This window comes from Eriocheir sinensis, chromosome 23 (genome assembly GCF_024679095.1).
Source record: "Eriocheir sinensis breed Jianghai 21 chromosome 23, ASM2467909v1, whole genome shotgun sequence".
Lineage (NCBI taxonomy): Eukaryota > Metazoa > Arthropoda > Malacostraca > Decapoda > Varunidae > Eriocheir > Eriocheir sinensis.
In genome coordinates, this window is record NC_066531.1 from 9,083,037 (window position 1) to 9,107,601 (window position 24,565).

Below are 24,565 nucleotides of genomic sequence, written 5' to 3' on the forward strand. Positions count from 1 at the left end.
AAGGTCCCGTCCGTACCGTCCACATTTGTCGAATCATGTCCGCACAGGAGGACAAACCGGATGTATGAAGGATATCCATCGGACATCCGTTACGATATTATTCCCAAAAAACGAGGCCGCACAGCCTCTGAAATCCTTAGTAAGTGTAGCGTACTTAGTGTAGGAACACGCAACCCATTACACGGGTAAAGTTTATACTCCACAGCGATAGACAGAGAAGAGTGTGAAAGGGGTTTGGGAGTGTTAGTGAACTCTGACCTAAAACTAAGGAAGCAATGTATTAGTGCGAGGAATAGGGCTAACAGGGTATTAGGCTTTATTAACAGGACGGTAACCAACAAAAGTGCAGAGGTCATCCTCAGACTCTATTTAGCGTTAGTTAAGCCACACTTAGATTATGCTGTCCAGTCTTGGTGCTCACACTACAGAATGGACATCAACTTGCTAGAATCAGTTCAGAGGAGGATGACGAAGATGATTCAGGGGCTGAGGAACCTCCCGTATCAAGATAGGCTGAAACTTCTCAACTTACATTCTCTAGAAAGACGAAGAGTGCAAGGAGATATGATAAAAGTATTCAAATGGGTCAAGGGTTACAACAAAGGCGATATAAGTACTGAGAATTAGCCGGCAGGATGGAACACGCAGTAATGGATTTAAATTAGAAAATTGTAGATTTAGGAGAGAAATAGGCAGGCATTGGTTTAGTAATAGGGTGGTGGGGGAATGGAATAGACTCAGCAATCACATAGTGAGTGCAGGGATGATAGCTTGTTTTAAAAGTAGACTGGATAGCTACGTGGACGAGGATGACAGGTGGTAATGGGGGGGTATCTGGACCTGCCTTGTATAGGCCAGTCGGCCTCTTGCAGTCTCCCTCTGTTCTTATGTTTTCATGTTCTTATGACTGAATACTGGGGCGACGAAATTATGTATATCTTCGGATTGGCTTTCGAAGTGTGAGTGAGCGGACGATGGCGCGCTCCTCTTCAGTGCCGTGTGCCAGTGAAGTGAGGTGAGCGACGTGTGAACGTGTGCTGCAAGTGTATAACAGCACTGTGAGGGCAACTACCAACTTAGCAGGCGAACGACCGGGGCACTCCTGCCGCCCGCCCGCATCTTGCCGTTCGAAGCCGCTCCACTACCGAGGCGCAGCGAACCACCTGCTACACTCCCGCCTGCTCGTTCGCCTGACGCCGTTCGAAGCCTCGGTTGAATGAACCACCGAGGCACTGAATTATTCCCATTCACTGGAATTACATAGAATTACATAGAAAATCAGACCACACAGACCCCATGGTCCAGACTTGGTGGTCTGTCCTTAAACCTAAGTGATTTTACATAAATCAGAAGGCTCCAAAACGTTGCATTTCTACTCTAGTTGATATTAAGTTGAAGGAAGTGACGGTCGAGCTTATTTTTGAAGGAGTCAATCGTGTTACACTGGACCACTGATGGTGGAAGCTTATTCCATTCTCGCACTACAACGTTGGTAAAGAAAAATTTGGTGCAGTCTGAATTTACTTGTCTACATCTGAGTTTTACGCCATTGTTCCTCGTGCGCAAAGTGTCATCGATCATAAACAATGTTGATCTGTCTACATTCGTGAAACCATTAAGTATTTTAAAACATTCGATCAGTTTTCCTCGGAGGCGACGTTTCTCAAGAGAGAATAATTTATGTTAAGGATAAAAAGCCTTTCTTCGTAGGATTTGTTGCGCAAGGAAGGGATCATTTTCGTTGCTCGACGCTGAACACCTTCTAATTTAGCAATATCCTTTACATGGTGGGGAGACCAAAACTGTACCGCATATTCTAAGTGGGGTCTGACTAAACTATTGTAGAGCGGGAGTATTACATCTTTATTCTTGAATAAAAAGTTTCTTTTAATGAAGCCCAACATTCTGTTCTCTTTATTTGCTGCATCGATGCATTACTGTGAGAATTTGAGGTTTGACGCGATTTTGACCCCTAAGTCCTTGACGCATTGAACGCTTTTGAGTTTAACGCCGCGCATTTCGTAATCGAACTTCTTATTCCTCGTTCTAACTTGAAGGACCTGGCACTTGTCTGCGTTAAAGGGCATCTCCTATATATCCGACCAAGCTGAAATTGTGTGCAAATCCTCTTGGAGGCTTTGCCTGTCTTCGTCAGTGAGAACCGAGTTACCAATCTTTGTGTCGTCTGCAAATTTACTAATGCGGTTATTGAGTCCAACATCCACGTCGTTGATGTAAATAATGAAGAGCACTGGGCCAAGAACCGAGCCCTGAGGGACGCCACTAGTGACCGGCGCCCACTCTGAGTTAAATCCGTCAATCACTACTCTTTGTTGTCTATTGCTCAACCAATTCGCGATCCATTGGTTTACCTGACCGTCAATACCTATTTGCTTTAATTTGTAAAGTAATTTATGATGCGGGACTTTATCAAACGCTTTCTGGAAATCAATATAGACTGCGTCCAGTGATTTGGTTACGTCATAAACAGTTAAGAGGTCGTTATAAAAGGTTAATAGGTTTGATAGGCAGGATCTTTTGCTTCGGAAGCCATGTTGTGAGTCCCCAATTAATGAGTGGCGTTCAAGGTAACTCACAATTTTGTCTCTAATTATGCCCTCAAGTAGCTTACCTACAACCAAAGTTAGACTAATGGGCCTGTAATTACCTGGTACTTTTTTGTCTCCTTTCTTAAAAATCGGTGTCACGTTAGCCTTTTTCCAATCAGAAGGGACGATGCCTTGTCGCAAGGATATATTGAATATGGTTGTGAGGGAGGAAAGTATTTCGCTCTTTGTTTCTTTCAGCAGAGTTGGATAAACTTTGTCAGGTCAGGTCAGGAGAGAAACACTTCTTGATGAAGTGGAGGAGGAGGGGAAGGTGGTGCTGCTCTCCCCATGGTGTTCCTCTGCATTTATAGCTGGAAGGTCTTCCAGCAATGAAGCCTCCTGCTCCAAGGTCGTGTTACCTGCTGGGGAACAGCCGATTACCTGAAATGTACAAAATTCTAGATAAATATTCGTGTGTGATGCAAATAGCAGTGGGGAGAGAGAAAATTGAGGAGTTTGAGTTCATGGGCATAAAATAGGTCACACTAGATGAGCAGAGATGAGCTATCCGACTGGACAGTGTGAGCAAAGATTATAGGATCAGAGCTGCAGAGAGAAACATTGTGGAAACCTACGAACCCACCTGACCCACCCTAACCTAACCTGGACTGTGACAGACTACCAGGACCTAATTTAACCTAACCCGCAGGTGCGTACCTAAATTTAACCTAACCTGCAGGTGCATACCGAACGTAAACAATTTTTTTTTTTTTACAAAGGAGACAGCTTAAGGGCACAAAAAAAGGAAACAATAATAAAAAAAGCCCGCTACTCGCTGCTCCTACAAAAAAAAATCAAAAGAGGTGCCGAAAGAGAGGTTAATTTCGGGAGGATAGGTGTCCTGATACCCTCCTCTTGAAAGAGTTCAAGTTCATAAAATAGGTCACACTAGATGAGCAGAGATGAGCTATCTGACTGGACAGTGTGAGCGAAGATTATCGGAGTTTACCAGCGTGAGGGAGGAAAGAGTGAAGATGCTGGTTAACTCTTGCATAAGGGGTTTGGACAGTATAGGAATGAGCATGAGTAGAAAGTCGTGTGCAGCGGGGCCACGGAAGGGGGGGAGGCATGCAGTCAGCAAGTTCAGAAGAGCAGTCAGCGTGAAAATAGCGATAGAAGATAGAAAGAGAGGCAACATCGCGACGGAATTTAAGATGTAGAAAACTACCAGTAGGAGGAGGAGAGCTGATGAGATGAAGAGCCATAGACTCCACTCTGTCCAGAAGAGCTGTGTGAGTGGAGCCCCCCCAGATAGCGACTGAATGGGGGAGAAGAACTGGCGGAGACGATACAGAACGCCCACCTCGAGGAAGCTGATTTAGCGAGAGATGAGATGCGAAGTTTCCAGTTGAGATTTTGAGTTAAGGATAGACGGAGGATATTTAGTGTTGAAGAAGGTGACAGCTGAGTGTTGTCGAAGAATAGGGGATAGGTGTTTGGAAGATTGTGTCGAGTTGATAGGTTGAGAAATTGAGTTTTTGAGGCATTGAAGGACACAAGGTGTCAAAATTACTGGAGAAACAAGTGAACATTTTGAGATAAAAGTGGGCTTAAGACAAGGGTGCGTCATGTCACCATGGTTATTCAATATTTATATGGATGGTGTTATTAGAGAAATTAAGGGCAAAGTTGGAGAAGTTGGAGTAAGACTGTTCGATGAGGGAAGGAAGTGGGTACTGAATTCGATACTGTTTGCTGATGACACGGTGCTCATTGCAGAAAATGAAAGTGACCTACAAAATTTGGTCAGTGTTTTTGATAGTGTCTGTAACAGGAGAAAGTTGAAACAAAAGTAAAGTGATGGTTTGTGAGCGAAGTAGAAGTGAGGTTGTAGATTTGGTTTGGCCACATGGAGCGAATGGAGGAGAGTAAGATGACCAGAAGGGTGTATGTGAGTGAGATAGAGGGAAGGAATGCTAGAGGACGACCTCCAGTGAAATGGAGGGATAGGGTGCAAGAGTACGTTAAGGAGAGGGGGGAAAGATCTTTGAGAAACTTTGAGCAGGCAAGGAGGGAGTGTCTGGATAGAGAAAGGTGGAAGCTCTTCTGGATGAGGGGAGGCATGCAGTTAGCAAGTTCAGAAGAGCAGTCAGCGTGAAAATAGCAATAGTAGATAGAAAGAGAGGCAACATCGTGACGGAATTTAAGAGGTAGAAAACTATCAGTAGGAGGAGGATAGCTGATGAGACGAAGACTCCACTCTATCCAGAAGAGCTGTGTAAGTGGAGCCCCCCACACGTAAGATGCATACTCCATACGAGGGCGGACAAGGCCCCTGTATAGAGATAGCAACTGTGCGGGGGAGAAGAACTGGCGGAAACGATACAGAACGCCCAACCTCGAGGAAGCTAATTTAGCGAGAGAGGAGATGCGAACTTTCCAGTTGAGATTTTGAGTTAAGGATAGACCGAGGATATCTAGTGTTGCAGAAGGTGACAGCTGAGTGTTGTCGAAGAATAGGGGATAGGTGTTTGGAAGATTGTGTCGAGTGGATAGGTGGAGAAATTGAGTTTTTGAGGCATTGAAGGACACAAGGTTCCTTCTACCCCAATCGGAAATGCTAGCAAGGTCTGAGGTTAAGCGTTCTGCAGCCTCCAGTCTGGAGTCGTGTACTTCCTGTTGAGATGGCCTTCTATTGAAAGAAGTTGAATAATGTAGCGTGCGACCGGTGTACTTCTCCAAACGGAGTGTAATGTGTATATTATAACATAATGTGAATGTGTGATTGATTGATTGATTGATTTGGGATTTCCTTCGTGGCGCCGCAACATCTTGGGTCATATGGCGCCGGAGTGCGTAATAAAATGGAAAGCAAATTAGTAAAATAACCTTAGTTTAGAAAAATCTACCCATGGACCAAAGTATGTTGAGGGGTATTAAAAAGTGTTCTAAAATGGTCCATTAGAATAACTTCAGCGTTTAAAAGACTACAGGAGATGGAGAACGCCCACCTCCCGCAAATACCCCATGACGTCATATCCCGGGGTGAGCACCTTTTCCCCCAGCATTAGGGAGAGGGAAAAATTTCCATCTACATGACACCGGGAGAGGTACTGCTCACGCAGGTCCTGCAGACTGGGGCACTCGACCAGCAAGTGCCGGACAGTCATGGGGACCAAGCAGTCGTCGCAGTAAGGCTGCACACCCCGAGACATGAGGAAGCCTTGTGTGTAGCGTGTGTGACCCGTCCTCAGGCGGGCCAGAACGGTTTCCGTTTTGCGACACTTTATGTGGGAGTAAGACCACGGACGTCTTGCCCTGGTCGTGACTTCCCCCATCTTGGTGGTGGCAGTCATATCCTCCCATCTGGCCTGGCACACGCTATCAGCGGTGGCTCGGATGTTAGGGTACAAGTCTTTGCAGGGAAGTGGGCGAAGGTGAGGTGCATCAGCAGGGACAGGCCGGGTAGCCGCCGCCTTGGCCAGCCGATCGGCCTGCTCGTTCCCCTGAACCCCTGCATGGGCCGGGACCCAGCAAAAGGCCACCCGACTACCTCGACGGTTTAATAAGTAAAGCCATTCTAAAATCGATAAAATAAGGGGATGACAGTAATCACGGGCCGCTATAGCAGCCAGTGCGCTACGAGAGTCGCTATAAACAGTAAAGGAGTTCTGGGGGAGACTAAACATAATTTTGAGAGCTAGTAAGATAGCGGAAGTTTCAGCCGTAAAGACTGACGCCACTCTAGGAAGGCTAACGCCCCGGCAGAAGGTGGGAAAGACGACACTGAAGCCTGCTCCAGTGTCCGACTTAGACCCATCCGTATAGACGGGAACAGAGCCCTCGTGAGAGAAGTGCTCTAAAAATAAGGACTGTGCTGCGTAACAGGGAGAGAGCTCTTTTGGTCCGTTATAGGTCTACACACTTCTACGCTGGGAAACTGCCAATAGCCCACCCTCGGGATGCGGTGGGGACAAACAGTGAATGGAGGAACTGCCCAGGCTGCCATAAGTGACTGCACCCTATATCCAAAAGGTTTAGGGAAACTCGGCCGAGCGTCATACACGCGAGAGCGAGAATCTTGGGAGGCGGTAACACAAGGCACAGAATCTGGAAGGCGGTGAGTCCGATACCAGCATCTCAGCATTAAAGACCTCCGGCGCAGGTCCAAGGAATGCATGCCGGCATCCACTAACATACTAGCAATCGGACATGACCTAAAGGCTCCTGTTGCAAGACGGACCCCAGCATGATGCACAGAGTCCAACATACGGAGACGAGCATCCGACGCAGATGAATATATCTCGCACCCATACTCCAGTTTCGGAAGTATAAGTGATCTGTGCAACATGAGGAGGGTCTGGCGATCCGCACCCCAAGAGGTATGGGCTAAAACTCTAAGGAGGTTAATTGCCTTCAAACAAGTTGCCTTAATATACCGGAGGTGAGGGACCCAGGTCAGCCTTGCATCGAATATCAGCCCAAGAAATCGGGTCTCCTCCACACATGAGATTCTGCGACCGTAGAAGTATAGGTCTGGGTCCGGGTGGACTCCATGAATACGGCAGAAGTGCATGGCCACAGTCTTAGTTTGGGAGAACCGAAAACCTTGAGTTTCAGCCCACGTGGATATCCTGTTAAGTGCCAGCTGTAATTTTCGTTCTATCAGTGACATCCTGGATCCAGAGACTGAGATGGACAGGTCATCGACATACAAACTCCCTCGGACTCCTTCTGGTAGTACACTAATAACGCTGTTGATGGCCACGGCGAAGAGAGTAACACTGAGAATACTCCCTTGCGGCACACCATCTTCTAAAAGAAGAGCATCAGAGTGCTTGTCTCCAACCCTCACCCTCAAGAAACGATTCGATAAAAACTGTTTGATAAAAATCGGGAGCCGGCCACGAAGACCAAACTCATGGAGGGAAAGTAAGATGCCATGACGCCAGGCAGTGTCATACGCTTTTTCCAAATCAAAGAACACTGTAACTTGGTGTTGGTTGGAGGCGAAGGCCTCACATATAGATGACTCCAAAGATAGAAGGGCGTCTGAGGTGGATCGCATTTTGCGAAAACCATATTGTACTTGTGATAAAATATTCCCTTTCTCTAAGTACCACATGAGCCGCCCATTCACCATCTTCTCCATAACCTTGCAAAGGCATGAAGTGAGTGATATGGGACGGTAATTTGTTGCCTGCCGGTGGTCCTTTCCAGGCTTAGGGATTGCAATAATAACGGCAACGCTCCAGGAAGACGGATAATCACCGGTATACCAAATTCTATTAAAAAGAGACAATAAAAACATAAGTGATTCGCCAGGAATATGACGTAAAAAGGAGTATGGGATGTCATCGGGACCTGGTGACGAGTCATGGCACTGGTTTAGAGCTGAACGAAGTTCAAGACTAGAAAAAGGGGCATTATACGACTCGCCGTTATTAGAAGCAAAACTGAGGCCAGCAGACTCCAAGGGCCGACGATGGCGTCCCGAAGGAGATGTAGTGTCTTTCCTTGATACATTTGTAAAATGTTGGGCAAGGACTTGAGCAACTGCAATAGGTTCGGCCACGTTCCTGCCTGCTTCTGACAGGACAGGAGGGGAAGGGACGGTATATTTCCCAGAGATTTTCCTCACTCGTTTCCATACCTGCGCTAGGGACGTCTCCTTGTTTAGGGTGGATACGTATGCCTTCCACGAAGCACGACGGGCCTCTTTAAGGACCCGTCGGGCATGGGCACGCGCCCGTTTGAAGGCTTCTAAGTAATGTGGATCTCCACGATGTCGGCAGAGGCGTGAGAAAGCGGCTCGTTTTGCCTTCACAGAAGCGGCGCACTCAGGGGTCCACCAAGGCATGGGACGTCTGGGAAAGTGACCAGACGTCTTTGGAACTGCTAATATGGCTGCCGAGTGTAGTAAGGTAGTAAAATATGCCACCGCTTCGCCAGTGCTGCTGAAGTCATCTAATGACCGTGCAGTGGAACTTAGCTGTTTGAAGAGTTGCCAGTCTGCTTTATCTATACGCCAGCGTGGGAGGCGAGTGCGTGGTTCGCCCTTGGCTGACGATAAAACAATAGGGAAGTGGTCACTTCCATGCAAGTTCGGTAAAACCTTCCAGTTGAAATCTAAAATAATATTAAAAGAACACAAAGACACATCGATAGCCGTAAAAATACCCGTTTGGCTATGGAAGTGCGTCATATCTCCAGAATTAAGAACTCCCAGTTCCTCATCTTCTACCACAGATGCCAGCATCACGCCTCGAGGGTTAGTGGTGCAGTCTCCCCAAAGTGGATGACGGCCATTCACATCGCCTAGTAAGAGGAAAGGGGCAGGAAGATCAGCGATCAAGTTATCAAGATCCCTCCTCTCTACATGAGCGCTAGGAGGAAGGTATAAGCTGCAAACTGTGTACTGTCGCGGGAGAAAGAGCTGGATGCTGACCGCCTGGAAGGGAGCTGACAACCTTACGCGTGAGAAAGGGATATCACGGCGGACCAGTATGGCACTGCCGCCACGATTCCCTTGGTCTTGTAGAGGATAAGAATATAAAATATGGTAACCAGGAGGCCCAAAAGGAGTACTTTCTCCTACCATGGTCTCCTGAATGCAAATGCATACTGGGGAATAACGGGCTATAAGACTGAGCAACTCTTCCCAATTGGCACGCAGACCACGGCAGTTCCACTGCACGATATTGAAGATGATTACTTAGTGAGGTGCTTTGGGGCTCTTCCGGAGAGGAATCGCCCTGCACCTACTGGGTTCCTTTTAAAGGGGCCATCACCCTTCATTAAAGGACCCTTGGTCCGAGCTGTAGCTGGTTGCGAGACCATATGTACCGCAGACCGATTGGCAGGCTGGGGGCATTCAACTACCCTCCTGCCCGCGACTGCTGCCGGCGTCTTCCCTCTCCCGCCTCTCCCAACCGTCCGCCACTCTGAGGTAGCAGCAGAGGAGGAGGAAGCAGAGGAGGTCCCCGGAGAAGACTCTCCGGAGGTTGAGGCCACGGGCGCCGGCAGCGACGCACCGCAAGCCTGAGCACCAGCAGACTCCGGCCCACAGACAGCCGGAGCAGCTGGCGCAGGGGCGGCGGCAGCAGCCGACGCCCGGGTACCTCCGGCGATCCCAACTGGCGCCGGAGTTTGCAGCTTGGTAGGGGAGTCTCATCGAGAGACTCCTCACTGCGTGAACGTTTCTGTTGTGGCTCTGTTCGGAGCGGGACACGATTTGGTGTGATTTCAGGTAAAGGCGTCGACACAGAAACGACGGGAGCTGCAGAGCACGACATATCCTGGGAGGTTTTGAGACGGCGTTGAGCGTGTGACTGGAGAACTGAGGCATAGGTTCTACCAGGACTAGACAGCCTGGTAAGGGCGAGTCGCTTTGCCTCTACAAAAGACAATTTCTCTTTATTTCGAATGGTAAGCACCTCTCTCTCAAATCTAAGGCGATCACACTCTTTCGATGAAGCTGGATGGGGCTCGGCACAGTGGTAGCACCGAACAGGGCCCGGGCACTCCTCACCATGGTCATCCCTACCGCAGGTGACGCATACTTTAGGGAGACCATTCTGCAGGCGGCGGCATGTCCGAGTCACATGTCCATATAACTGGCAATGGAAACAACGTCTGGGGTTTGGGACATATGGTTTCACGTGGAGGTTTAACCATGCCAATTTTACAGTTCTAGGGAGCTCTAGCCGATTAAAAGTTATGAATAGTGTGGGTGTGGACTCCTCGAGTTCCTTAACCAGGCGCTCCTCCGAGTAACGAAGGAGGTCTCTTGAAAATACCACGCCGCGCGATTGGTTCATGGTAGCATGGGGGGCACATGATACTGCAGCCCCGGGAACTGAGGTGAGGGCACGGAGTCTTTCACTCTCTTCAGGAGAAGAGACTTCCACAAGAAGGCTGCCATCTCCCTGCGGAAGCATCTTCGGCTCTCTGCCGCAAGTCTTGACAAGTTCACGGTGGACTTCGAAAATGTCGAGATCATTAACAGATCGACCATCTAGGGACTTTACGGTGATGTATTTGTCATAGGATACAGATTCAAATAGACCGGGCAGGACCTCAACTTGAGAACTCTGCGAGACTGGCACATTCTTTGGTCCCTGCTTCCGGCTCTTGGTCCGGGAGCCACCGGGTCTGGGGATTAAGAAAGAAGAGGCAGATGCCCCTTTAGTGCCACTCGGAGCCTGAAACGGCTCCAGGGTGGCGATGAGGGAAGGCCGAGAAGAGGTTTCCGGGGACGGTCGGAGGTCAGGTAGGGATGTAGGCCGAGGTAAATTCGGGGATTTAGATGCCATAAAGGATGACAATTATTTCACTTCCCCACCCACCATCCCACCACGGAGCCCAAACTGGGGAGGCTAATGCTGGAGCAACAGCTCACAGCAGCCTCAGGGGTAGTGGGGGAAGTATACGTGGCAGCTGCCTGGTGTGAGGCGGCAGCCGCGGGACCATTGCGGTGCCCACCAGACAACAGCCACTTGACCCTAGCCAACGCATGACCAGCCGATTGATAGAGCGGGGCCACACAAGACCACCCGTCTTACCCCAACCCTCCCGCCAAAGGAGCGTGTTGTCCACCAAAGGGAAATACACCCTCCCCGCGGTGGACTCAACTCCCAGACGAGAGGGCGCGGGGAGTGTACGGGACGCCACGCACGGCAAACACGTGGGGAGGCTCAGCCATGCCCTTGATGGTAGTCGGGCAGGCACATACGTCACCACTGGTAAGCCTCCATTACCAGTAGTGACGGGGGAGTGTTTAGTCCACTCTGGCCGACAAACAGCAAGCCCTACAGAGGTGGACGGACCACCTAAGTAGGTGGTGCTGCCGACCAGGCTTCAAGCCCCGCTACCACGGCAAGGAACTCCCCTCAGCGGGGATGTGAATGTGTGAATGTATGTCGTATCGCCATGGCCCAGTGGCGCCAGGACGTTACACACAGACGCTACGTTGTGCTTAGGAGATGCTCCTTGCCGTGGGAACGGTGCTGATTCAGCAAGCATGCTACCCGCTGGCCGCTCCTGTACCAAGAGAAGCCGGGAGAAGAGAGCGGGCGGCGGGCGAGAGCACAGGACTTATCGGAGTGTGCGTACAACTTACGACTCGCCTTCACAAACTGTAACTATTCTGTGAATATATTTAAAGAGCAATACAACCATTTAATCAACCAGAGAGAGAGAGAGTAAATTAAGTGAACTCAAAGTGAACTTAACGGCTCCGCTCATCCAACACATAACCCACATCACTTAACTAAAAGGCTATTGTGTTGTCTCACGACTTCTATCAACTGGAGAAAGCAGGCAACGGTACACCGGACCTGACGTGAGATAACAGTTCGCGCCTTAATCAAAAACACACAAAAAAAAACAGCTAACAAAAAGGCTAACAAAAGTGGTGAACAGTGGCTTCCGGACCTTCTCCGAAGTGTTCTATGTGTGTTATCTTTCTCTCTCTTAACACTTAACACTTAGCGGTGGCAATTGTCGTCAAGGGGCAGACAGGAAAGTGTGCAGGAAAGCTGACACAAGCCACGCCATCCCCCCCTGCCCCCGTACGAGTCGAGTCAGCACACAGCACCACACCGCCCCGTGCGCCCATATCGCCCCGCCCCGCCCCGCGCGCCCATATCGCCCCGCGCGCCCACACCGCCCACTGTCGGGATCCTGCTTCCCAATTCTGAGACGCCCACTTGTCTACCTACGACACAGGCATTCGTGGGTGGGCGCTTACCTTTGCCTTAGTGGAGCGTGGTCGCTCCTCCGCCCATTCGTCCCCGCTGCCAGCCGCTGCCGGGCACTGCCGGCGGTCTCTCTGGCCGCTCCAAGGACGACTTCTGCCGACTACGGCATCAGTCAGAGCTTTCGCAGGCAATGAACCGGATTACAGTGCGACGGACTTCATCCTGCAATGCGAGGATGTTATGAACAACTCATTTGTGTCAGAACCGGGTGATAAAATCTCCTTCATTAGGTCTAGATTAAAGCCGGGAACAGAAGCGTCAGCTCTTATGTACACCAGCGCGTTCATGGAACCGCAACAAACCAAAGATTATGCCCAGTTTCGGTCACATTTTCTGGAGTCTTTTGGGGAAGTTGTTAGGCTCAGCCTTGTCAAAGGCGTTAATGTAGCTGTGACCAAATTGATTTCAGCTGTGGAGAGTAAAGGGCTTTTGGCCGGACAAGTAGACGCCTATCGGTTGTCTACTGATTTGGGCTCATATTTGAAAGCTGGTGGCTGGACAGAGGGAGAGAATATGTTTCTATCCAATGTTCTCAATTTTTTTGAATTTTTTGTATACATGGCTGTCATCAAGGGCCAGTTTCGAAAAAGTTCTTTATCCCTAGCCTTCAGCCCCGCTGGCAAGTTGCAAGACTTCATGCTTAAAATAAAAACTAAGATTGAGGAAAAAGACGGAGGGCCAGTCCCCGCTGTAGCCTCTGTCGACCAGAAGGCCGCTAATGTTAGCGCGTCCTCATCAGTGGTGGCGTCCACCACCGAAAAGCCTAAGCGCCACTGTTCGTACTGTCAGCGCGACGGTCATACGGTTGACTATTGTGTAAAACGTCAGCGGGATCGCAAGGCTGATAGGGAGAAGGGAGGCTCGCCGATGTCAGGCAAATTTGCTTCTCAGAAGACCCCGGCCGCTTCAAAAAGTCGAGCCGCGGGCTACCACACTGGCAAGTTCTGTTTTGTCCACGGTACTGGTAGACACACCACAGAGGAGTGTTTCTCTGTGCTACAGTTAAAGAAAGAGCGAGCAGGAAAGTTCGTGAAGGGGTCGGGGGAAGCCGAGCGCCCCCCCCAAAACGACCCAGGGTAGCAACCCGGGGGCCGGGGGAAATTGAGACTGCAGTGCAGGCTGACAATAGTAGCTTGTATGAATCTGTTGTGGCCGCGTGCAGTCAGCCTGAAATTATGGCGCTTAAAGTCAAGCTGGGTCCGCTACAAGCGTCATTTGCGTTCGACACCGGCGCTGCGGTTAATGTGTTGTCTGAAAGGACATACATAGCTTTGAAACGCGCGTCGCGGGGAGGCCGCTACCAGCTACGACCCTCGGACCTGAGCCTTTGCGGTGTCACCGCCGACAGGCTTAACATCCTTGGGTTGGTGAGTTTGCCAGTGAGTTTGGGACGAAACACCCCTGTCATGCGTTTGTATTTTTACGTGACGTCAAACTTTTCACTGCCACCTGACGGTCTTCTTGGGTTGTCGTCACTGAGGTCTAACCGCATGGTAATACTTCCAGATAGTAATACAGAAAGGTTTCAAGGGAGGTGTTTCAAGGCCATGGATCAACCTGTGCGCCTCGCTTCTCCCTGGGAAAGAAAAGAAATACCCAGCAAGGGTCGTGAAAGTGTTTATCCTGAGTCGGTAGTGCATACCGTGCCGACTCTTTCCATGGTGCCGGTGCATGGCGCGGGCACCACCTCACTTCATCGTCAACCACCAACACCAGCTGACGTTTGCAGGGGTTATGAAAATGTCAATGCGATAGTCGTGGGGAGTCACGAAATCCCTCAACGAACCGCAATGCACGTTCCCGTGTCAGTCCCTAACGCCACCGTAGGTTGTGACATCTGCCTAGAAGGGCCTAGTCGTGTCAACACGCTAGCGATAGAGTCAACCCTTAACACGGTGCGCGAGGGAGGTAGGACCGTAGCTTTAGTGGTTAATGCCACTGGCGGTCCAGTTAAACTCAGAAATGGAGTCGTTTTGGGTCGCGCTTTAGCGTTCGACGGACAGGTGTCCCCAGACCCTTTAGAGTTAAAGCGGCCTTGTGTCGGCGCAGTGGGTCAACCCGCCGCCGGCGACACATCTTGTCAAGCCTCATCTGTCGATTCTTTAGTCAAAGTGGTCGATTATCCCGAGCGTAAGGGCCCGCTTCTGAAGCTTTTACTTCAGTATCGTGATGGCATTGCCCTGCCCGGTGAACCTTTAGGTGCGACTGATACGACAGAACACATTAGGGTTAAACCCGACACCAAACCGGTGTACATTCCTGCATACAGACTCACACACAGTCAAAGGCAGGGTGTAGATGAACAGGTTAAAGATATGTTGGACCAGGGTGTTATTCAGCATTCCCGATCTCCGTGGAACTCGCCCTTGTTTATAGTTCCTAAAAAGGACGGAAGTTTCAGGCCTGTCATCGATTTTAGGAAAGTAAATGAGGTGACTGAGGATAATAGGTACCCTCTGCCTGTTTGTTTTAGGCGACTTGTTAATGTCCCTCGTGCAAGGGAATACTATTTTCAGTAGTCTTGACCTTTTAAGTGGGTACTGGCAGGTGCCGATGGCAGCTGAATCCAGAGAGATTACAGCCTTCAGTACCCCTAGCGGTCATTTTGAATGGTTAAGGATGCCATTCGGCCTCAAAACCGCACCCATTACTTTTCAGAGGATGATCAACACATTGTTCTCAGACATGATAGGCAAATAAGTCTATGCATATTTAGATGATTTAATCATCTGCAGCAAGGATGGCGCCAGTCACCTAGCTAAACTAGAAGCGGTTCTGCTTAAACTCAGAGGCGCTGGCCTTAAGGCCAAGCTGACTAAATTGTGAATTTTTAAAGGCGAAAATCACCTTTTTGGGCCACACTGTTGATGGAGATGGTATCCACACGATGGACGATAAAATATCGGCCATAAAGAATTTTCCGCAACCTCAAACCGTTGAAAACGTTCGGTCTTTCCTTGGGTTGTCCGGCTACTATAGGCCTTTCATACAAGGTTTTACCAAAATCGCAACTCTTAAGAAAGAGGTACCTTTTTATTGGAATGCCCCACAACACAAGAGTTTTACAGACTTGAAGTCAGCGTTAATCAACGCTCCAGCCTTGGCATTCCCGGACTACAACGTCCCTTTTACACTTTATACAGATGCCTCAGTCCTGGGTTTTGGTGCTGTTTTGATGCAACCGGACGCTCGCGGCAAAAATCGCGCTATTGCGTACGCAAGTCGTACTTTAAACCAGGCTGAGTCGAACTATTCAGTGACCCACCAGGAAACCCTAGCGGTTGTTTGGGCTCTTAAACATTTTAGGGATATTATACTTGGCTATCCTATCACTGGCGCGTGGTAAAGCCAGTCACCGAGCTTTTTAAGGGTAGAAACCTCACCGGTCGCCTCGCACGGTGGTACCAGACTATCCAGGAGTTTGGGCCAACCTTTAAGTATTTACTTGGCCGCGCGAATGTCGTCGCAGATTCACTGTCTAGGAACGTACCTGTTGGCTCAGTGGCAGAAGCGCCTACTGAAATTCAAAATTTCAGTCTAAAGGATTTAGCAGCAGCCCAGCGTCGCCATGACGTTTGGGGTAAGGTAATATACGCTCTGGAGTCGGGTGACGAAACAAGTCTCCCGCCACTACCTGTGTCTTTTTCACAATTCTTCTTGTCACAGAACGGTGTCCTGTGCCGCTACTGGCCCCGCAAAAAGGAGTCTGTCGCACAGTTTGTGATACCGGGGTGTTGTGTACCGGCGGTGCTGAACTTAATTCATGACGCGGTCATTGCTTGCCACCCGGGGAGGGAGCGCACATTAACAGCGGCCCTAGCGGTTTATTTTTGGCCAACTATGCGTGTAGATATTGACGCGTATGTGGCTAAGTCTGTCAAGTGTGCCCAACATAATGGGACGGTGCCTAGGCCTGCGCCGATCCTAGAATACCCGCCCCCTGCCCAGCCTTGGGATGTAGTTCCTATTGACTTGCTACAGCTTCCCGCCAGCCACCAGGGCTCTAGGTACCTCTTAGTTTGTGTAGATCACTTGTCTAGGTACGTTGTTTTAGCCCCAATTTCAATTTATTTTTCTAGGATGTATCTTGTAAATCACTGTTCGAGCTATTATTTTGTTTTCTCGGAATAGTGCTGAGCTACCATGTCCACGACTCTAGCCTTGTTTACCTCGCCCTGTATGTACTTTGCCCATTTATTGTTATTTCCATGATTATTTTTATTGTCATTGGCATTTCCCGATGTTGTATCGTTAGGCGGGCCCTGACTTGTATATATTTTTTTTTTGTGCAACCATAATAGGCCCTCGTTTAACTAGTACACATTGCGCGACTGTAACATGGGTAGGTACACTGATTTTAAAGGTCGGGTGAGCCGCGAGGTCGCTCCTTTATCCGTGACCGAGCGATGTAATGTGTATATTATAACATAATGTTAAGTGTGAATGTATGTCGTATCGCCATGGCCCAGTGGCGCCAGGACGTTACACACAGACGCTACGTTGTGCTTAGGAGGTGCTCCTTGCCGTGGGGACGGTGTTGATTTAGCAAGCATGCTACCCACTGGCCGTTCCTGTACCAAGAGAAGCCGGGAGAAGAGAGCGGGCGGCGGGCGAGAGCACAGGACTTATCGGAGTGTGCGTACAACTTACGACCCGTCTTCACATACTGTAACTATTCTGTGAATATATTTAAAGAGCAATACAACCATTTAATCAACCAGAGAGAGAGAGAGAGTAAATTAAGTGAACTCAAAGTGAACTTAACGGCTCCGCTCGGCCAACACATAACCCACATCACTTAACTAAAAGGCTATTGTGTTGTCTCACGACTTCTATCAACTGGAGAAAGCAGGCAACGGTACACGGGACCTGACGTGAGATAACAGTTCGCGCCTTAATCAAAAACACACAAAAAAACAGCTAACAGGAGCTCTTATAAAGAATTGTCTACTTTTCTTATAGAATTAGTCAAACTTTACCTGACCTAGCCTAACTTGGAGTAGGCCAAACTACCAATATGTAAATATTCTTACCTCCTTCAGCTATGTCAATGACAAGAGCATCATCTCCATTGATAGTGCTGACAGTTAAGAGATTAATGCCGCAATTTATATCCTCTGTGTCTAGCTGTTCTTGGGCTGGTTGAAGATCGCTATCCATAACTGACTCGGCCATAAGAGTCAGCTCATCTGGTTTTGGTGGAGTAGGAGGAGGCCCACCACCAGTTTTATAGCACTGCCTGATGTACGTGCTGTTAGCCTTCTTAACTCTGTGAACAATAAGAACTTGATAAGCTTAATAATGTCTTACTGAATACCTATTAAGTCTACACTTTGCAACACTATCAAGCTAAAGCATCGCCTTATTAACTATTTCTCATTAAAAACTCATACAACACTAATATCCTACTGTGTTTTTGTAAGTACTTCCCGTATCTTTAAAAAGTATGGACATACTGTACTGTCGGAAAGGGATAAGGGTGGGAATAGGGCGGGGATTCAGGAATAATATAGGGTAAGTATACGTAAAAGAAATGCAAGTAAATAATATATAAATTAATAAATAAACAACTTCGGGAGGGGAGGGTCGATAGGAATAGGAAGAGGGAGGTTGTGGGCATGTTAACCCGAGGACGTCGACGGACCATTCTCTGGGCTTTCACGAGTCGTGGCTGTGGTACGGTGGGCCCTAAAATGGGCTCTCACTCCGCGAGACGAAAGAAACGAAAGACGAAAGACAGATATGTACAGTCAGAGAAGTCTGGAAAATTCCTTGCTCTCAAGTACAACGACAAAAGACCAGTCCACCTTCTGTCCACCGTACACCGTGACGTGACTGTGACGACAGGGAAGAAAGACCATCGCACGAACAGGCCAATAAAACAAACATTTTTTTTTTTTACAACAAAGGAGGCAGCTCAAGGGCACAAAAAAAGGAAACAATAATAAAAAAAAAGCCCGCTACTCGCTGCTCCTAAAAAAGAATCATAAGAGGTGGCCGAAAGAGAGGTCAAAAATCAAAGAAATGGTCGTTGACTAAACACAAAATATGAGACTAGTCGACAAATGTGACTCCCAATTGAGTGGGACGGAGTGCCTCAGAAAATCAGTCAAATGGTATAAGAAACTATTTTTTTCACATGATTGATATAACAATTCTAAATGCTTACAATATGTGGCTGGTGCTAAACAGCATTGACCCAAACAAAAGGCCAAAAGTGAGAGAATTCCAGTATAGTGTAGCCACACAGCTTTTGCAAAAATACTCCCCACCAACTGAAAGGCCACATGCCCCCCGAAACGCACCTCAGCCCCAACGAATTGACATGGGTCTTGTAAACACTCCTCACTATCCTGGAAAACAGACTGATCTGTATGGTGTGCCGTCACACAAAAAAAAGACAACAAAAAAGGACAAGAGGCACCACCATGATGTGACTTCTTGATGGATAGGACGGCACGGATCCGGGTCGGCGGCCTAGTCGGCCCCGCCTTCCCTCTGGAGACCGGCGTCCCGCAGGGGAGTGTCCTCTCCCCAACGCTGTACTCTGTCTTCACCAGCGACTGCCCAAACTCCATCACTGGGCTAAACGTACAGTATGCGGACGACGTGTCCCAAGTGGTGCCCTACCCAGGACGCTCTCGTGAGATGCTCAATGCTCGCCCGGCAAGTGAGATCACCAGAGTCGGAGCCTTCGAGAAGGCTTGGCAGATAAGAACGAACATGGCGAAGTTTACCGTCATACCGCTGGCGTCAATAAACCCCGCCCCTTTCGCGCACAGGGACGCCTTCTCGGTCTTAAGATCTCCCGGCGTGGGCTCACCCCCCATGTCACGGAGAGGGCGGCGCGGGCGAGGGCGGCGCTAACCATGTTGTATCGCTTCCGGGATCTCGAACCCAGGATAAAACTGCATCTCGTCAAGGCCATGGTGATCCCTGTTCTCACTTACTCGCCCATTCCCATACATGGGCTAAGTGCGACGGCCCTCGGTCGGCTCCAGAAGGTGCAGAACGCGGCGTTAAGATTTGCTCGCAGCGCAAGGTGGGACGAGTTCAGGACCACGCGTTCCCTCCACGAAGAGGCTGGCATACCTCCGCTAAACATCATTCTCCATCGGATGGCCGTAGCTATATGGACCCGGATGGAGGCTGAGGGCTGGGAACAGTTCCAGGCCCTCCGAGACCTCCACCGAGAAGCCCCGGGCAGGAGCCATTCGTGGTTCCCACGGAGTCTCCTCGCCCTGGAGGCAAACCCTGATCCTGCCCCGAGACTCAGCTGAGACTGGCGCTCACACTCCCTCTCTCCCATGCACATTATAACCACCCGCGCTCACGTCCTCACGTTACCATATGTCCGCACGCCCCCGCCCCTTTGCCAGTATGTAAAGTATCAATCACCTACTCCCTACACCACATACCACACCAGACCACCAATGTGTATATCGTCGGTCTCCCCGCCGACGCCTTTCATGTCTATTCCCGTGTCCATTCTCATCGTTCTTCTGTGTATTTTTACTTGTGACCTTACTTTTATCACCACTCCCCTACATGTCCCCTGTAACCCTCTTACGTCATCATATCATATCGCATGATTTTATCCTGCTAAGCTAAGTTTACCCACTTCATGTATTCTTTTTTATGTAAATAACTGTACCTGTATGTAAACTATGTATACATTTATACCTGTATGTAAGGCTGGTAAGCCGTTGTACTCGCATCTGCCCAATTATTTTTGCTATATGTTCCCTAATATCTTCTACTTCCAAAACTATAAAACAAAAATAGCAGTGCCGATTCCGCTCGGCTGCCTTCCACCGCCTCCTTTACCTCTGTTTTTCCCTCGCTTTTCCTCTTTGTATGTACATGGATGTGTATTGATATTGATATTTATCTTTGTATGTACGCCCATCCCCCTCTCTGTACCTTCCCCCACTGTTCTAATAAATATTTTGAATCATGATGTGTCACGAATGCAAAGCAGGACTCTGCGCGGTCGGCTGTTTTCGTGCATGCCACACGGAACAAGATTTTTGAGTGAAAGTGAATGTGTGTGTGTGTGTGTGTGTGTGTGTGTGTGTGTGTGTGTGTGTGTGTGACCCAGAGGAGCGCTATCATCATCCTCAGGAAGGGCTGCACCTGATGGTGGGTAGACTGAGGGAGGAACTTGCGTCAACCAAGGCATTAATTAAACAACGTAGGGAAGTGAAAGACGAACTCCCTGCAAAGAGGAGTGTGTTTGTGGAAGTGTTATCCATAATGGGCACACTGATCGCTCTCAACAATAGTGTCGTGGAGAAACTAGAGTGGAGATCTATCGAGTGCACTGCTAGCCACGAGAAAACTGAGGAAGAGTGGAGTGACCATTTAGCCACTAACGAGTCAGCCCGGGCTGGTGGGATTCTCTCGAGACAAGGGGCTGGATGTTCAAAGGATCGTAACTTTCCGCCACTAAGATCTTATAGCCCTCTCGTAGCCGCCATTTTTTTTCATGGGCTACGATCGTAAATATCGGTCCGTTCCGTCCCGCTGTCCAGGAATGGAACGCAGCCGAGTCGTTTGGCCAATCAGAAGTGTATCATCAGCCTTTAAGAGTGTTAGCCAATAATATTGCACCGTGTAAACGTAAACAAATACATGCATTTATGCATGTATTTGTAATAAGTAGTGCAAGAACTGCCCAGCTGAGAACAGTAAGAAGTGGCGGAAAGAAAAGTGGACATGGCAAGTGAGGAGCAGCACACCAAACGCCTTCGTTGAGCCAACTTTTCAGATTAAGACCTGCTGACAATGATACAGGTAATGTGTAAAACAATTAGTCATACCTCCACTTAATATCTGTAACTCTGAACACTGGGTGGGACGCTTTGTCACACAATGTTCTTAGGCGGAATTCCTTATTATAATTTCCAGGGTAGTACATAGACTGCATAGGTATTTATTTATCATCACATCGGCCGATAATGAATTTTCAGCCCTGTAATTACTTTATAGCTGATTTGCAGTTAACTATATTACAGGAAAACTGTGAAATCAGTTATTGGATGGATTTTTCATTTTCCTGTTATGAGACCTAGCCTAACCTATCCTAACCTACCCTACCCTAAAGTAGCTTAACCTACCCTACCCTAAATTAACCTTACCTAACCTACCCAAACTAATATAACCTTACTTAGCATAACATAACCTAATTACAATAACATAACATTGAATCATTTTGTAAGTAAGGTTAGGTTAGGGTAGTTTAGGGTATATTAGGTTACGTTAGGTTCCATAACTTAGCAAAATGAAAAATCCATTTCACAAATTCATTAAGGATTTCATGAAATGACTGATTTCACACTTTCCCTGTAACATATACACGCCAGTTTACGGCCATTTCGCCCCCAAGTATTATCTAACTACCGTATGCACAAATCATGTAGTAGTATAAACGTTATTAAAACCCAAGAGAAACACTCCTGTACTGGCTATTATCACGATCAATATGTCACATACGAGTCATGTAATGTGGGCGAAATGACGCCACCGAGTGGGCGAAATGACTTTTTGCTATGGGCGAAATGACCGGATACCTACACGCCTCCTTTTTTTCATTTTTTAAAATTGTTGCTATCAAACCTTGACCACACCCTAAATAATCCGTTAGAAACATTTTTGAGGTAGAAACACCCTTCCTGCCCCAGCTTTCCGGACCTCTGTATTGAACTAGCTAGAGTTTGTGGTTGGGAGCTTGGATATAAGCAATTTGCACTTAAAATTACCAACAAATGCAACAGAATTACTACCGCTTTCCCAAGTCAGTTTTGAAAGATTATATTGATAAGGGGGTACGCGACACCTGGGGGGGGGGGGGGGGGCTGTTTTGGTCAAAATTTAGCATTTTGCAAAACTGGGTTAAAAACGTTCTTATACCATCTAGAAATAATCCCCGATCAATGTTTTCCTCGTAGTGCAAATTTTAAATGTCTGGCGCGGGTTTAAATGGACCGAGTTAAAGGTTAAATTTTGTTGATAGGGTTAAGGAGATAGGAGTATTAAAAGGTAAGAGTGACAAAAAAAAAACACAATTTCACGCGATGTTGGACGAACATAAGAAATACCATTATGCCTTTCTATATGGGAAACATTCAGAATATTTTCCATAGGGCTCTAGGCATACCTAAAGACTATTCACAGCCATAAAATGAAAGTGATTGGTTATGTATTAATGGTGCTGTGTAATTTTAAGTGACGCTACTCGTATACGCACATATATACGTGTAAGTATGCATATAAGTATACATACGTTGTTCTGGCTCGTACAAAATGTAGGCAACATAGATGCCTACTTAGTTTCATCTCAACACCCGATAGTTTAGTTAGATGACCTCAGGTGTCCCGTACCCCATTAATGGGAAGGATTGCATTTGCGAGTTGAGTGGCTCGTGTTTTTGTTTCATTGAAGTGTAAGGCACTGACTGTCACCACCTCATTTTTTTCTGGTAACTGCACTTAAGTCTCACAATGGTGGAGAAAACCATTTTTTTCTAGTAGATTTTCGTGTTTCGAATTAATTTACTAGGTAACTTTGTCGGAAACCAATTTTTTTATCCTTCTCAGAATGTAATGAATAATTAAATTAATGAACTATGAAATAAATAAAAAGATTAATACGTTAGGTACGTACTTAAATAATACACCAAAACCTACAAGAAAATAATTTAGTCCTCATATTATACGCTCATAACAGACAGTTATGTGGCGTGGTGAGAGACCTAATTAAACTAACCTATTCCAACCCAACCCATCCTAGTAACCTATGTAACCCTAAAGTCATTTTCTTGGAGTTTTTTGTGTATTAAGTTAAGAAGTACCTGTCGTATTAATCTTTCACTTATCTAGTTATTCATTAATTTCTGAAGATACAAATATTGGTTTGCAATTGAGTTAACTAGCAAATTAATTAAAAACATTTATTTATTTATTTATTTATTGTTGGAAATATTATAATTTTACAATCACTTTTGGTTATAGGATTGGCTGGACAGAAAAGCTGTCCTGCAGCAGAAGTTCAGCCGTCAAGTAGCTGATGAGAAGGAAATAACTGCATGGGATGAAATAACTTGTGCCGGCAATGCAGTTTCTCGCGTGTAGCAAGGCAGAGAGGAAGCGAATAAAAAAAATGTTGATTTCAAATCAGTGGTGAAAAAGAAGTACGCTACCCTAAAACGTGAACAGGAAAGAACTGGGAAGGAAAATTGTTTACTTTTGTGGGGAGAGTAGTCATTTATAATAACCGTAGGCATGCGTGCGTGCGCGCACACACACACACACACACACACACACACACACACACACACACACAGTTGCCTTGTGGCCCACACCTGACAGAGGTCAGACGTGTTTCACGGCGCTCCGAAAGGAGCAGCCCTGGTGCCAGCCTGTTGGCCTCCCCCCTTCCCCTACTTCCCCCTCTCCTATTTCATCAAAACCCCAACACCGTAAGAAACTTTTGTGGCATGAAGCTTTATAATGGTGACAGACAGTGAGTGCAGTGCCTCTGTGGTGCCGTGAAGACACTAGAGTTGAAATGGTCAGTGTGACGCCGACGCGGCTTTACCATCCGGCGGACCCCCAGGTCCTCCCAGGTACACCAGCCCGTCCATCGCTGGCTGAGAAACTTCGGTTCAGGTGCAGTGCAGTGTTGAGGCCCGTCACTCAGGTGGAGTCATGGGTGGGGCAATCAGCACTCCGCTTAACATACAATGCAGTGCAGACCAGAGGCAGAGACAATAGACGTTCCCACGCCTACTGCCGCTCGGTCAGCCTCTTCCCATCCGGCTGGACGGATTGGCAGGTCAACGCTAAGCCCATAAGCTGAGTGAGGGTCGAAATCGCCTCTACCTGCACCCCAGCCATCGCTGCGACCTGACCCCTTCTGACCTGGGGTTGACCTGGGGCTTTACACCTGACGCGCCACCCGGAAGACCACACCGCCTCCTACCGCATAAACGCACTGCATTCCGCCTCACCTCCACTCCTCCCGCCCTCAACCATTTAATCACAACTTCCCCACAATGTAAACCACAGACCCCCTATACCCCTCTCACATCGTACTTTTCCCCTTCTTTTACTATATTTCAATATTGTACTTTAACGTGTATATTTTCAGCTAAAGATTCATTGATTAATTTAAATTAGGCGCCGCAACAGCCAGGGTCATATGGCGCCGCATTCAATGAGTTAAAAACTAAAAAAAAATAGAAAAAAAACTAA